The sequence below is a fragment of the Trifolium pratense genome, linkage group LG5, assembly GCF_020283565.1.
Source record: "Trifolium pratense cultivar HEN17-A07 linkage group LG5, ARS_RC_1.1, whole genome shotgun sequence".
Classification (NCBI taxonomy): Eukaryota; Viridiplantae; Streptophyta; class Magnoliopsida; order Fabales; family Fabaceae; genus Trifolium; species Trifolium pratense.
Window position 1 is genome coordinate 22,290,891 of NC_060063.1, and position 13,483 is coordinate 22,304,373.

The window sequence follows — 13,483 nt, forward strand, 5'->3', positions numbered from 1 at the left end:
ATTGTTTATTACCTTTTTCAGGGTGCTTTTTTTGTTACCATAGCAACAGTTGAACTCTTCATTAACCAACCATGTTCAAGTTATGCCATTCTGAAAAATTATCATTTTCTTATAACTTTATAAGATATGTTTTGTACACTATCTCCCTATCAAAATTATGTATTTCGGACACCATTCTATATCTGCTATTTAATTTTACCACTGCATATATTTATAGGCTAACTATGAACCTAAAGATATCATAACATTAGTTCAACACCAATTTACATGGCAAAGGTTTCTAAAAAGACTAATGATTAGACTACCAGATCTAATTACCTAAGTCACATGCAACATATCTTTAGTTTGATATTTTCAACACACTACTCGTGAAAACCACATTAAAGAATCTAACTTATGTACTATATCTCTTCAAAAACCAAAACCATATCTTAACATTGAAAACAACATTACAATGACCATCACTATATAAACCATCTTCTATTCTCACCATTCTATTACAATTTATACGTTAAAACTTCTTCATAAATCTTCAAGTACTAACCATTGAAATGACATCATTGGCAATAAGAAAAGTTGCAAAAAGAACAATCCTTGGAGGATTCCAAATGCTCAACATCTCAACCTTAATAAGTTCTTTATCATAAACTTCTTCACAAATCAAATTTCAAGATGAATGCTTAGACATGCAAACCTCTAAACTGTTATTTAAACATCAACATTTTCATTGCTTAATATTTTACATGCAAATATCTAAACTCTCTAGAATTCAATTAATGAAATAACAATTTTTTTTATTCCTTAACATTTTTTGATATTTCTTAAAGGACTATGTTGAAATCGATCCTGCATTCGTTGACGAATTTTATGACGAACTTAGTCCAAGTTGGAATATCATTGATCACAACGGAAATTCGAAAAATGTTGCATTCAATGAAGATATGACCCTACCATTGTTGACTGATGGTTGGAATGCAATTAGAGAATCTTACAACCTAAATAATATGCAAAACATTTATCTTAACTATTTGGGTCAAAGTCGATTTTTAATTCACTTGGGAAGCATCACTCAAGATACTAACAAGTTGCCATCCTATCATAGCCGAAGTACAAAGCAAGGACGAACCGTCTTTTTTTATGTTACTCTTAGTTCTTGCAGATGGCAATTCCTACTTAAATGGTTATTTCAATATTTTTTCATGCCTACTTAATCTTCTAAAATCATTACTATACAATTTCTTTTAACTCAGTATGATTACTTTTCTATTTCAGATCGTACCCGACGACTTCAACGATTTCTTAATGGAATATGATTTCGATTATTTGAGGTTATTTGGAAAGTGCCGCTATCCACATCTTTGCAATATTCTCTACCAGAACGTACAATCTATGCACACCAAATTAGTCAATGATTGGAAGTTTTGTTGCGAAGATAATCAATTTCAGCTTTGAGATATCATTCGCTTCCAGTTTTTTGACCTCTATTTCAGTCACATGGTCCATGTTTACAAAATCAATCCTTGATCAGTACAATTTTATCTCTGTCTTCAGCATCATGTTTAGGAATTATTCAAATTTTTCAGTTTAAGTTCCATTTTAATTTAATCAAATATCTATTCAGTTTTCTGCTTTCGATCAATGTACTTTTCTTATGTTCTATCTATTGAGTTGTTAAATATAATGAAATGTTGTTACTATCAACTATGTCTCAATCTCATTTTTCATTTTTATTTGTATACTACTCTAATGAACAAAACAATGATAATCATAATTCATTGTTTACATGATCCATCTAACATTGATTTCATTCATTACTACATTTATAAAACATTGTATACATCCATCAAAATACAACCAACAACTTAACTTAACTAATTCAGATTTCTTTACGATTACTTTCTACAATTACTTTCTTGATTATTCGCTTATAGTTACCTAAATCTTTTAATACCATTCATACATCATTCCATACATGGAACATCATACATTCATTACGATACATTTACTATTTTTCATCCATCTACAATTACATTCTTACTTAATCACTTTCATACATATCACGTAAAGTAGGATTAATCTCAAAGTCGCTTTCATCACCAAACATACATTCTCCCTTTTTTTTTTTTCAAATGTCACAATATTTGAAATTCTAAAACCTTCAGGAATGATTCTTAATATATCTCCAGCCTTAAAACCATTTTCCATGAAAAATTCCTTCCAACCATAATCTAATTGTATGCAATAATCTCCAACTTAAAAAACATTCAATGACCATGGTTCATATTGTAATTTGTAAAAATCCCACAATTCTCTCCAACCTGTTGTTAGTCTAGGCATATCTAGGTTCATATTGTAACCTACTATGTGTTGCACTTCATTAATGTTATAAACAATCTTCAACCATGGTTTTAACTCTTTGGCATATTTTCTCGCAAAGCTAGCCTCCGGCTCTCCTTCTGCCTATACAAAATCAATTCAACATATCAAACAACAATACTATAATTATAATAAGGAAATATGAAAATTTAACTTATTCATTAAAAATGTTACATGATCTTTTGAAATCACGGTAATAAAACATTCCTTCAATCTTTTAGAGCTATTGCCACTATTTTCACTCAGGTTCTTCAATAACACTTTTACTCAAGCTCAAATACACATAGCCATACTTCAACTTGATAAAAATGATAGCAAAGTACATCATATTTGTTGGGTTTTTGTATGTTGGCTACATTTTGCAAAAACATCTTTTAGCCAAGTGTTGAGACAGATGTGGGTACACATTGGAACAACACCTGTCTATCTGACTATGCGCGCCAGCTAGCGTTTTTATTTTCTATTCAATCTTTCAAAGATTTGATTGAAGAATTATTTCGTGGTTTCTTACACAACAAGGCGCACGTGGTCTATTGTTTCTGAAGGCAGCCGAACCCTAGTTCTATTTTCTAAAGGAATAAAATAACTTTTAGAAAATATAATATTTGTTTCAAAAATATATCTTGTGAAGATTGCTGCAGAAAATATAAAAGATTTATTTCAAATAAATCTTTGTGCTTCAAGAAGATTAGAAGAATTAATTTTAAAATATATTTACAACAAATATATTTATGGGAGGAATATTTGATGCAAAAAAAGATTTGGTAAAAATATATATTTTGCATCTAGAAGATTTCTTGGAGCTGAAGCATTATGAAAAGCCCACGAGGCTCTGTTATTTATAGGGTGCTGCTAACCCTATTTTATTTACCGAAACTTGAAGCAAAAATAGAATATCAAAGATGTAGTCTTTTAGGGTTTCGTGTCTTTGAGCCACTCTCTAGGAGAGTTGGTGTAAAGTGAATCACTCGGGTTGTGAGATGGTCACCGTGTCCTCACTCAGAAACCTGTAGGTAATGAGTTAAGTATTGTACTTGGAGGAAGCTTTTAAGCAACTCCAAATTGTGAACTTAGTCGTTGGCTAGGTGTTAATGTCATTGAAGTGTGTCTTCATCTTTGTCAATGGAGAGTGTCTCAATTCTGTTGTTATTGAAATTCTTACTGGTTGTAAGGTTGGGGGAGTGAGACGGGGTCTCATATCTAGGAGTTCCTAGGTAGAAGTTGCATTGGTATCCCCCAGATTAGGTTGTTAGGCTGAACTGGGTTAACAATTATGTGTGTTGTTTATGTTTTTCAGTATCTGTTTTTAATGCTCTGCTTTATTGTTCTTACTGCTAAGACAAGTGTTACGACAAGTGTCTGAACATTGTGGACAACATTTGTCTATTGTGTACCAGAATTTCAATATTTATATACAATTATTAGTTACATTTTTACAAAACCAACTAGGTACATACCCGTGCATACGCACGGGATGCGCCTTCGGCGCGTTATATTGCGTCGGTACGTTAGGTCGTAAGGGTTCAACGGCGCGTTGCACGCGCCTTCGGCGCGTTGCGAAATTGGCATCAACAAAGAATTTTTTTTGATAAATAGAATAATTAATTGATTTAAAAGGTTGCGTTATCATTAATGGACACAATGTTTGTTTGCGACAATAGTTAAAAAATAAAAAGTTAATCAAATCCATTACAACATTATATCGGAAGATAAATAACTTAGGAAATAACATAATACTTAGTCTAAATTATGGAAACCTGACAAACATTCAAGCTTATGTCTTTGAATTCAAAACTTATTCTATCTCCCAATTGAATATTGTTGTCAAAACAGAAATTTTTCCATCCTCTGGCAATCTTGACATTCTCTGAAGGATTGTTCGGATATTTCAAGTGAACTATTGAACTGCCTTTGGTTGGTACTTGCAGAACCAGCTTATGAAAATTGTATCGCCTTACATAATTGCTAAATTCAGAAGATAATGTCTACAAAAAGTAAGATTATTTATCAGAATAAGGCAGTATAAACAACATCGCAGTAGAAGAATCAATGAAACAAATAAACATTAGGTTGAATTACAACTTACAAATTTTTTGAGTCTTTGTAGCATTGTTTAGGTCATAAATAGTCAATTCAAAAACATATGATTCAGTTAGTTGACCGGTAATTGACAAACCACCGAAAATTTGACCGTAAACATTATCAGTACACTAATCTATGTTATTTTCAGTATGTGAAATGTTCTCATCATTTATAGGTGATCCTTGACCATCATAATTGTCATAGTTTTTTGCATAGTCATCAAGAAATTTTGCATATTCTGCTTCCAGTTCATCAATTTTAAAATCACTATATAAAAAAATGGATTTAAACAATATCAGCTCATCAATTATGAAATTAATATAAGTATAATTATGAATACGACATTGAAAAGTTTGAAGCATAATCAAATCGGGATAAATCAAATTGATATGAAATAGAATCGAAACAAATATTTGTAAACAATATCAGTCAAAGAATTGATCTAATATGTTTTCCAATTAGGGTTCATAATATTATTTTTATTCCTAGGAGTAATATGAAAAAAAAAATTGGATTAATTCGTTTAAAAAAAAAGTTGAATTAATAAGAAAGCAAAGGAAAACCGATGTATACCTGTTATTTGACGAATCCATTTGTATCCTATATGATGATTTACAACAACCAGTCAAGAAAAATATAGAGAATTAATATAAATAATCAAAGAAACATGATTGTTGAAGGATTAATGAATTCATAATAATGGTAAATTGAAGTATAATATTTGTTTATTAAGGAAGAAGGGAAAACAAAAATGGCAAATCGTATGAACAAATGGTATTAAGGAAGAAGGGGAAAAAAAAAGCTCACCTGATGGAGTTGCAACCGTTTTACGTTATGCGATGGTAAGATGGAAGTGGAGTAGGTAATTTGATGTTTAATTGGGCCAAATGGGTCTTATAATTGGGCCAAAAAAAGATGTACAAATTAAAAAAATAAGAAGGCTTTATTGAATATGAAAATATGCACTATACCAAAAAAAATCACTACAAAAAATATGTCCTATATTGTAGAATAAAGAAAGTTTAATTATAATTTTAAAAGTTATTAAACTAAATATTATTTCCTTGTTGCCGAAAGTTTTTGTAAAATTTGAAATCGCGTGTCGATTAATAATAAGTAAGCTAAAATATTTATAATTTGATAATAGTAACAATACCAAATAATTAAAATTCTAAAAAAAAAACATATAGATGAAATTTTGAGTTGATTAGTTGATAATGTTGGGACATATTCCTTTGATAAATGTTAAAACTAATTTATTTATTTATTGTTGAAAATTTAATTAGAAATTAGGAGAGGTATATCAATGTTTCATCTGTTGAATTTGCACTTGAACATTTGGAATAATGGGAAAAAATGTATTATCGATTTGAAATCATCTTGTTACATACAACAAAGATGAAATGCATTCTATTATTACAAATGAATGCAAATAGATAAAATAGGTTTTTGATCTACACCAGAATGAAGAAATCCAATTCGCCTATCAATGTGGATTCAATTTTAGTTTCATTGATTTGTATCAAGATAAACCAACAACACTAATAAGTACTTGGCTAAAATTTTGAATAATTTTATTGTTTTGAAGAGGAGGGTTACCTGTCTAATTGTTTTTAAGTTATGGCAATGAATAGTTATAAATTGATATGCTAATATATCACACATTCACAAAACATTGCTTATCATACAACATATCATCATATTACCCAATTAGAGTACAAATTCATATAACATAATAAGTTTCAAAATGAAATTAGAGAGTGCAAATACTAAATTTACATATTGATCATAAAGTTTGGTAGTTGACATATTGAACTCTACCTGGTGAGGAATTCCATCTCCATCATACAATTTTCATTGAGCACCCAGTTGCTTAGAATATTTTCTAATAAAAAAGGATCTAATTCTCCAAAAGTCTGCAAGTGATTGACTAATGTTAAGTTTTATAGTATGCAATATTCAAAAAGCAAGAAAATTATTTTTTCAAACCTCATTAGGAAGATGGACTGCTTCAAACATTGCCAGAGGACTTCCATGAATTATAGGAGGCCATTTTGATGCCATTGATTATGAAGTAACAAAAGTAAGTAAAGCTTTGTTAAATGAATGTATTTATAGATAAAAAATAATGAGTATTTTATAAAAGAAACTTTTTTTGTACTACATGTAATTAACTTTTAGATATGATTAATTTATTTTGTAATAATTTAATATTTAATCCAATTTAATTATCATATTATTTGGCAAAATAATGTAATGTGAGCTTAATTTATAGGCTCTTTTTGAGTTTAATTTAATGTAAGAATTATTATATTTCTCCTAATTAATCTTAGAGTAATTTATAGGCTCTATCAAATATATTGATACTGTCTCAATGCTTAAGACTGATAATAAAGTTAATATTAAAAGAAAAAGGAAAAAAATTAATTAAAATTTTGAAGAAATGAGGAAATATAAATGGTAAAATTACACTACAGGTCCTTTATCTTATTTTTTTGTAACAATTTGGTCATTTATCTTTTTTTTTGGTAACAATTTGGTCATTTATCTTCTTTTTTTGTAACACTTTGGTCCTTATCTTATTTATTTATAAAAAATAAAGGACCAACGTGTTACAAATAAAAAAAGATAAAGGACCAAACTGTTACAAAAAATGGGACTAAAGTGTTACAAATAAAAAAAATAAAGGACTAAAGTGTTACAAATAAAAGATAAAGGACCAAAGTGTTACAAAAAAAAGATAAAGGACCAAAGTGTTACAAAAAAATAAGATAAAGGACTTGTAGTGTAATTTTGCCAAATATAAACCATAGAAACAATATGTGCGATGTACCAAGGTAATATATCATAGAGAAATACAAATTTAACGTAAAAGACTTCATAGATAATAATTCCATTAATTAATAATGATAATACAAAACACCATAATAAAAAAAAAGTAAAGAAAAAAAAAATACACAAATTATTTGATTGCCAAATTCAACGAAAAGTTGGCAAATAAGTAGTGCTTTTAATTGATAAAGAGAACCAATAGAACATAACAAATAACAAAGATCATGCATTGGTAATTTCTGGTAGCTTCCACATGTGGCATCGATCATGTGGATCATTAATCGCAAACTTAAAACGAATTGTATCACCAGTTTTGAAAGAAATTTCTTGACATAGGTCTTTCCAGGTATTTCCCAATTTTGTTGTGAGAGGATTGGTAGAATGAACAACCTTCATATGTTCTTTGTGGGGATAATTGCCGCAGATAGTAATAAATTTGAACTTTTTATCCATCAAGAAACTTGCAAAGTCCATAGGTAAAATCTTGAAAAAAAATAAGGAAAAGAGTTAATATATTTTATAATTAAACTTATTAAATGTGAAATAAATATATAAAAGGAAATTGATACGAAATATAAAAACAATAAAAAATGTAATTTAATTGACAATACCAAATTTTTGTTCTTCACACTTTCAGTAGTCAGTAGAATGTCAAAAAATACGGTTTCATGTGGTATTATACTACGACTGTGAAATGGCAAAATATCAGTTTCAACAATAGGTTCCTTAAAAGATTTGATTCCAAAACAGCTTCCACCATAATAGTCTAGTTCAAGTTCAATGTTATTCGGCAATCCATGAAGTTCTATTAATTCTTTCCAACCATTAAAGATTATAGGATTATCATAGCTTTTATTGTACTTAAGTACGGTCAAACCATTGTCTGAATTGCATACGAACCACATATTGTCTAACTTATTATAATGTTCGACAATGAAAGTTGAATCTATTTCTTCGTAACCCTATGAAACACAAATGAAATGTTTTTATTAGTAAAAAAGATTACCATAACAAAGTAAACAAAAATGAATTAATTAAAAAAGTAAAAATTATTACCAGATTAGAAAGTCTTACAACTCTGCAAGTTGTAATTGGTTTTGATTGTAGCATTTCAGCAATACTCATTTTGTTAATAATTATAAGTGTTAAACATAAGTAATAGACACAGCCACACACATGTATATAATAATTGGTTATTAAATATTGTTTGTTTGCAAAATGAAGTACATGTCACGTGAGACATGTAGGTTGATTTCAAAGCCATTATGAATTATTTAAAAGGTAGATTCTTCAACTTAAGAAAGTACAAATCATCAAGTTCAAAACTTGTGGATGAGATAAAAAAAGTACTGCATGATCTTTATTAAAGACATGCAAAGATATTATAGGTTAATAAAAAAATACTTTTTTAAAGTACTGCATGATTCTAAACATAATGTAATATTGGTTCTTTAGTTTGAAAGAGAAATTATGCTAATGTGATGATGAATAACTTTCACAAGTGGTCTAGTTTTGACAAATTAAGCACTGAATATGAATTTTACGAAATTCAGTTTTGAATTAAAATTTGTAATTTTATTGTTTTTACGTGTCTAAATTACATATCAAATGATTTTCAATGTATATATTTAATAAATTTACAATGTAATGAAGAATTTGATAAAATTTGTAATTGTTATAATGTTATTCGTGGCTGGTTAATCGTGGATCATTTGATGAAGTGGTTCATATTTGAATTTGCCTGATAAATTAATATATTGGAGATATATTTTGAATTAAATACATTAGATCTTGAATTATTGGAACTGCTAGATTATCATGTTGTGAAGAAAATGAGGTAAAGGCAGGAAATAAATCAGAAGCAGCAGATATAAAAGTAAGATTGATTCAAAGTCATGTGTACTTGAAAATTGATTGCAAAAAAAGACATGGCTAATTGATAAAGGTTATTGTTGCTTTAGAGAATCTTAGGCTATATATTCTTCACGTGAACATCATATCCTTTGATTCTTTTGTACTCTACTCCCTCGATCTCAAGAGATTTAATTAGGTAGAATGGTCTGGTACAATATAGTTATAATAATATTGAGATTATATCAATTTACGGACGATAATACAATTAGTAATCATATTATAAGGACAATGAAATGTAAGCACATCTCCATTCATTATATTATTTGCAGCGCAATAGCTTTCCCAGCCACGTCCAATCATCAGCTTTGGTTCGGTGTCGGGGCTTATTTGTAATCTACATGGAATTTTGATGTTTAGTGGACCGCACAAGTAAATATATTTCTTCTTTGCCTTTAGTATGTAGTTGGCAAAATCATTAGGAATCGTCTGGAACAGGCAAAAAAAAAAATTATAAATAGTTAGAAATAATATATTGTATTAGAACAATAGTTAGAAATATTTTGAAAAATTAGTTTACCAATGGTTTATTGATAGCCGGACTTCTTTGAAGAAAAACACAAAATGATGGATATATTTTTGGAGCAGTGCTTAAACTATGGAATGGAGGAAAAACATTTGAACCAACTTGAGAGATATCAATTTTTATTTTGAAAGAATTATCTCCGAAATAGCTAAAGAATATTCTTCTATAGCCAACGAATTTATATGTATCTCTTAATGCAGTCCAACCATTTGTTAGTTTAGGATGTAAAATTGATTTATTGAAGGTCATAGTATGAACAACTTCATCTGATACTTTGATATGCCATGTATCTTCCAATTCATGAAAAAATTCAGCTGCAAACCATGGATCAATTTCAGCAGCAGTCTAAAAACAAAATTAAATATAGTTAGATATAAAAACCAAAATATTATGAAATCACAAATATAGAAGTAATATTGATAATGAAATAAACCTGATTAGCTGCATGAATGGTTACAAACTTAGATATGACTTCTCTTTTGTTATTACGAAACATGACTTGATTAACTTAAAATTGTTATCAATATGATTTTATCATTCATTGTATTTCTATTTTTGGGGATATTTATAGTGATTGAGTTGAGTTGTTGAGGAAATGTTTATTTAATCAATTTTATTTAAGGAAAATGTACCACCATAATTATGATGTGGTACATGAAATTTCATTGTTTAAATACTGATGCCAACAAAATACTACCTCCGTCCCAAATGATAAGATTCAAAAACTAATTTTTTTGTCCCTAAATTATAAGGGAAAAAGTTATTTTCAAGAATATTTTTTCCTTTTTCTCATAAAATTAAATGCAAATTGCATTAAATTTTATCTCTCTCTTCTTTTCTCAATAAACAAATTGTTTTATTTTTTTAGGACCGGATTAGATGATCGGATCATAGGTTGAAGAACCTTAGAAAAATATGCAGGTCTAAGCAATATTTTTCAAACCACTTTACTATAGAAATTCTTTTTACCGTGATGTTTTATAGGGGAATTTTTTAGAATGATTGTTGTAGATTTGATATGATTTGTAGTACAATTATGAATAGTAAAATATTGCATTTGATATTCATTGATGTTGATAAATCTTGCTTGTTGATTGACTTGTGATGGTCTACTCCTACTCATGGTCCTCCATAAAGTTTGATTGTATGTTACACACCTAAATTATTGAATCACGAAAGTTTCAAACATTGAAAAAAAAAATATATTTTATTTAAAAGTTTAAAATATAATGTATATTTGTAAAAAAAAAAAAAACTTAAAAAATAGGAAATTTGGTGAATATTTTAGATGGTCTAGTTGTACTCATGGGTGTGTACCAAGTAATAATAATGAATGTGAAATATAGATAATCAATATATTAGCTTTTATTTAAAAATTATAAAAAAATTTATATTTGTAAAACAATGAAAAAAATATTAAATTTGGTGTATTTTATATTTTTAGGTGATAGAATTGTAGTACTCAACAATAATTAAAGTTGTCATGACATTGGTTGGATAGTTTTAGGTGATAAGAAAGTAGCTTGTTGATTTGTACAAAATAAGTGGTAAGTTATTTTTGACATTCATTTTTATTCGTTAACTAAAGTAACTCAATGAATAAAATTGAGAATGATAAAGGTGATCTTCTCCATTTTTTTGAAAAACAATTTTTATTTCTATTGGAAATTTATCCATTTTTTTAGAGGGCAAAACGATAAATTTTTTAGGTTTTATTATAGGTTTTTTACGTTCAAATAAGAGAAAAAATAATTTTGATATGAATAAAAAATAAAGGTAATTAACGGGCATTACTGAAATTTTTTGCACTGTTTTGAATTATCTAAATTTTCAATTAAGGTATGTAATGGTAAGATCAAGATTATTTTCGCTACAATTTTTATAATAAAGGACAAATTTTAGTTATTCATATATTCTAATTTATGAAAGTTATAATTGATTAGTAGTAGTTTGATAAAGGTGTAGTAGTTAAGATGAAGTGGATAGACATTGGATACTTTGGCTTGTACTATAAATTTTGTCATAAAGCCTCTTACATGAGGTGATGTTAGCTTGTTGAAGAAATCAAAATCATTATAAATTTAGTTGGATTTTGAAAATATAAAGAAGCTTTATCGGAACCTAAATATAAGAGGAAAATTAAGTTTGAGATTCATTGTTGATCTAATATATTTATACTACATTATATTATGAATGAATATAAAATAAATCGAACGCAACATTACAAAATTAAGAACAAACAATGTGTATTTTCAACTACGTGCGCGTTAATAATTTACAACCAAACATCAAAATTTTTATCGATACCTTTTTGTTAACCTCCATTGAAACAGATCCTTGAGGTAAATTCTAAACAAATCGAACACAACATTACAAAATTAAGAACAAACAATGTTTATTTTCAACAACGTGCGAGTTAATAATTTACAACCAAACAACAAAATTTTTAAATATGTTCACCTTTTTTTCAACCTCCGTTGTAGTTGATCCAAGTTTTGATTTCTAAAAAGTCCAAAGAAAAACCATCAAAACTAAAAGTTGAAGTTCATGGAGACATAGATTGTTAATAATACTCACCCAAAATCTCATATAAAACCATAAAAACTTAAACTTCCTTTCATACAAACTTGTATTGTTCATGTATATGCCCAAAATTGTAGAATCATCTTTCATACTTCAAATCATCTTCGAATAGTTGAAAAAAAAAGAAGATAAAACGCGCCAATTACATAGAGCCTTATAAACTGTCGTAAATAGCTCTTCCGTTGAATTTTCCAATGCTCTTAAAGGGACAAACCGCTACTAAATATAAACCGCCGCAAATTGGTTACAACTATTAAAATTGCACCAACAAAAGGCTTTTAACAATGGTTTTAACCACCGCAATTAACAATTACAACAAGCGCAATTCTTAACAGAAGGATACTCTTTATTATATCTTAAAACTACTAATGTGCATATTGAAGGTGTGAAAACACAAGAAGGGGGGGGGTTGAATTGTGTTTTAACCAAGTTAAAACTTTTCCCAAGTTTTTAACTTAACTAAGTTAGCAGCGGATAAATAACACAAATAATAACAAGATAAGAGAGAGAGAGAGAGAGAAAGCACACAAGCAATTTATACTGGTTCCTCTCACAAAACGAGAGTAGTCCAGTCCCCTTGCACTTCCAAGGGATTTCACTATAATCACACAAGATTACAAATGCTCAAGCACACAAGCAAGAGACTTCACAACAATGCTCAAGCACACAAGCTTAAGACTTCTCACTTAAACACACAAGCTTAAGTTTCCTCAAGTACCAGAGATAATAAAATAGTTGAAAGAATACAACTGCTCTTAAGAGAACCTTAAAGAGCAAATACAATGAATACAAAGTATTTGGACTAAGAGTGCAAAAACACTAGTTCAGAGGTTCAGAGCTTGTATTCGTAATTCAGAGTTTGTTCGAGCGCGTGTGTAATCCTTGATAATTTTGCAACTGATTCTTCTATTATATATATAACCAGAAAAGAGTCGTTGCAGAAATGACTGTTGAAGTAGATAACCTTTTGTCTTCAAACAGCTTGTCTTGATGCAGTTTGGTTGTTTCTAAAACTGAGTAAGAGTTTCAGACACTTTGACCATGTGCAGAGAAGACTTTCCTTATTCAGCTAACAAGTCAGATGTCCCACGTTCTCAAGAGTGGACAGACAAAATGAGAGTAGCTGTTCTGATCAAGCTTGAAAGGTCCTTTTCTTCATTGGTAGAAGAGTTG